At 39.0% G+C, this 3668-nt stretch overlaps 1 pseudogene; it reads left to right on the top strand.

The window, feature by feature from the left end:
- Window positions 1-651: 651 nt before the first annotated feature.
- Window positions 652-1255, top strand: LOC127205808 (60S ribosomal protein L15-like; annotated as a pseudogene).
- The last annotated feature ends 2413 nt before the right edge of the window (window positions 1256-3668 follow it).

Here is a 3668-nt window from a genome sequence, read left to right as displayed (position 1 = left end):
GTTATACTCAGGATCTAGGGTTTGGTTACAACATGTCCGATAACATTATCTATAATTCTTTCCATATTTATTTTTTAAATATATTTTATTGATTTATTCATATTACATCTCATTTGTTACCCCATCCCTTGTATCCTCCCATTCCTCCCTCCCTCTCATTTTCCCCTTACTCCCCTCCCCTATGACTGTGACTGAGGGAGACCTCCTCCCCCTGTAAATGCTCATAGGCTATCATTTCTTTATTTGGAAAACCACACATAGGTCACTAATAACCATGATAATTAAAGGATACAACGTGTGTAAAATGGAGTCTTGAAGCATGATGTCTATGACTTCTAGTTACATAAAACTTTGTTGTACAAGACTTTCACAATAATGTTCTCATAAAATGTGATGTGGAAAATCCACAAACTACATTCTATAGGCGTCAGTTTAGCCATAAACCTAAAGGTTTTGTAAATCACAGTAGCTTTAAAGTAGATTTAATAGTGCATAGTGCTTATTCTTGAAAATTGTGTGATGTCTTTTTTTAACCTTGTGTCAGCCTGTTAGTCAATTTTCATTATCATCACAAAATACCAGAGATTGATATTGAGAGATAAAATTTTTAAAGAAGCCTTTCCTCTGGCGGCAACCATCATGTGAGCCAAGATGGGTACATGCAAATACGTCCTGGAGCTATGGAGGAAGAAGCTGTCGGACATGATGCCCTTTATTCTGAGGACCCGCTGCTGGCAATACCCACAGCTCTCCAAGCTGCACAGGGCTCCCTGCCCCACTGGCCTGATAAAGTGCGAAGGCTGGGATACAAGGCCAAGCAAGTTTGTCATTTACAGGATTCATGTACGCCGTGGCGGCGTGGTGGCAGCAAACGCCCAGTTCCTAAGGGTACAACTTACTGCAAGCCTGTCCACCATGGTGTTAACCAGCTAAAATTTGCACGAAGCCTTCACTCTCTTGCTGAGGCGAGAGCTGGACGCCATTGTGGGGCTTTGAGAGTTCTGAATTTTTACTGGGTTGGTGAAGATTCCACATATAAAATTTTGAGGTTATCCTCATTGATCCATTCCATAAAGCTATCAGAAGAAATCCACTGGCACCGAGTAAATCACCTAATCAGTCCACAAACACCGAGAGATGCATGGGCTGACATCTGGCTGGCTGCAAGAGCCGTGGCCTTGAAAAGAGCCACCAGTTCCACCACACTATTTCTGGCTCTTGCTGTGCAGCCTGGAGAAGACGCAATACACTCTAACTCCACTGTTACTGCTCATACATATAATGGTTATAAAATTCTTGCCCAATAAACAATTTAGGACCATCAAAAAAATTCTAAACAACTCTGCTTACTTGGTCTGGTGAAGACCTTCTTGGCTACATTACTCCATGCCAAACGGTGCAGCCACAAAAGAGGTAAAAAGGCAAACTCCTAAGGGGGGGGAGAAGAAGAAGAAGAAGAAGAAGAAGAAGAAGAAGAAGAAGAAGAAGAAGAAGAAGAAGAAGAAGAAGAAGAAGAAGGAGGAGGAGGAGGAGGAGGAGGAGGAGGAGGAGGAGGAGGAGGAGGAGAAGGAGAAGGAGGAGAAGAAAGAGGAGGAGAAGGAAAAGGAAGAGGAGGATAAAGAGGAAGAGAAGGAGGAAGATGAGGGAGGAGGAGAAGGAGGAGGAAGAGTAGGGAGGAGGACAAGGAGGAGGAGGAGGAGGAAGAGGACGAGGAAGAAGAAGGCAGGACAAGGCTTTTGACTTACTATATTTCCCCTTCGAGTTCTTGCCATTTTCTAATACTGCTCCATTGGAAGCCACATTCCAAATGCGTAAAGCCATGGGAAACACACTCAAATCGTAGCCAAATGGTGTGTAGTTTGAACACACTTGCTCCATCCAGCTGCTTCAGTAAGCCCGTTTGTCTTCCAATGCTCCTCATTCTCACATCCTTCAACACTTAATGTTTCCTTACCTTTGAGGCTGCACTAAGTAGGTACCATCTCCCTTATGACTTCCTTATACTTTTAATTAGCACACTTTGACTGAATATTGAAACTTTCCATCTTACTATTGCATACTTATGCTCATGAAATGTTGGTGTAAGTAGTTGGTATAAGTGGTTAGAGCACTGGTCACATATTTTGCCCCAACTCTATATGTACCCAGCATGTGCACCACATACCACATGATGAGAAGGTGTTTAGGGAACACATATTTATTAACTGGAAGGGACTAAAAAGGCTGCCTCATTCCCAGGGGAATTATACATAGCTGATGGGTCAATGGGGAAAGAAAGATATTTTCTTCACTGGTGTAGGCATTGGTAATTGCCCATGTCCTTGTAAGTAAACCATTACTCATGTTCTTACAAACAACCCTAATAAAGCTCATTACCCTATAAAAAGAAGACATAAAAGTTAAACCAGAGCTAGTTTAGAGAGAAAAAGGATCAGTGGGAGTGCTAGGGCATCAGAGAGGGTAATGGGATGAATATGTATATGCATTATGTACATCAGGAAGATACCATAGTGAAACCTGTTATGTATAAATAATAAATTCTAATAAAATATCTATTTTCAAAGTCATACTTCCAGAGTAGTTGTTCAGCATTTAAGAGTGCTTGCAGATTATCCAAGTTCAGTTTTGAGCACCGATATGTGGCTCACAACTGAAGTTAACTTGATCTTCAGGAAATCTGATGCCATCTTCTCCCATCTGGAGGCCCCAGGCACATACATGGTGCCCATATATAACATAGGCAAAACACTAAAGTAAATAAATAAATAACCTTTGGGCAAGCTAAATTGCCAGTGGCATTTCATAACTTTGAATTCTTAAATACCATTCACGTTCCATTAATGCACTTGGTCTTTACAAGCCATTTGAAATATGAAATTTGGGGCTTATTTGAAAGACTCTCATTCATACAAACATCAATTTCATACTGACTAACCAAAAATGACAATCTAATTAACATGCTGTTTTGACTAGAATATTACCGTTCTTTTAATTCTACATATTTCTGTATTGTTAGTGTGTGTTTTAGCTTATTGAGCAAAGCTATGTGGGGTCTTATATATATTCAGTTTCATTTTGCAGAGATTTATAAAATCTACAATATATCTACATCTGGGGCCATCCAGGTGGAAGATGACACGGCCAGTGTGTTATTTCATTCCCCGTTCTTCTGTCACTTGCATTTTTCCCATGACATAGATGAATAAGGACACTCCAGAGACTGAGAAAATAATTATATAGTAGCATTGAAATATTTTGGTATAACTTTACTATATATTGGCATGGCTACAGTAAACATATTTGTGTTCAGTGTGGCTAAAATGTTGATTTACTAAAGCAGACAGCCTTTTGATATTTTTCATAAACTTCCAAAAGAAAAACATTATTTGAGTAGATTTTAATCCTTTTTTGACTACTCTATCAATGTACAACTTAATAGTCTATTTATCCATCTATCATCTAATACCAAGATGTCTGTATCTAGATAAACATTTGTCTTAGATTTTTTAAAAATATTTAATAAAATGCATTTAGTTACTTATTCAATATACATATACTTACCATCTTTTGTCTAGGAAGCATTATTTCTGTGACTAACTTAATTCACGATACATTCCTAATTTAAGTATAGTTAGTTATTCACGGTGTAGTGCCAAAAAGTGTCTCAT

This window comes from Acomys russatus, chromosome 22 (assembly GCF_903995435.1).
Source record: "Acomys russatus chromosome 22, mAcoRus1.1, whole genome shotgun sequence".
NCBI lineage: Eukaryota > Metazoa > Chordata > Mammalia > Rodentia > Muridae > Acomys > Acomys russatus.
The sequence above is the reverse complement of the archived record's forward strand: the minus strand, read 5'-3'. Positions and strand labels throughout refer to the sequence as shown.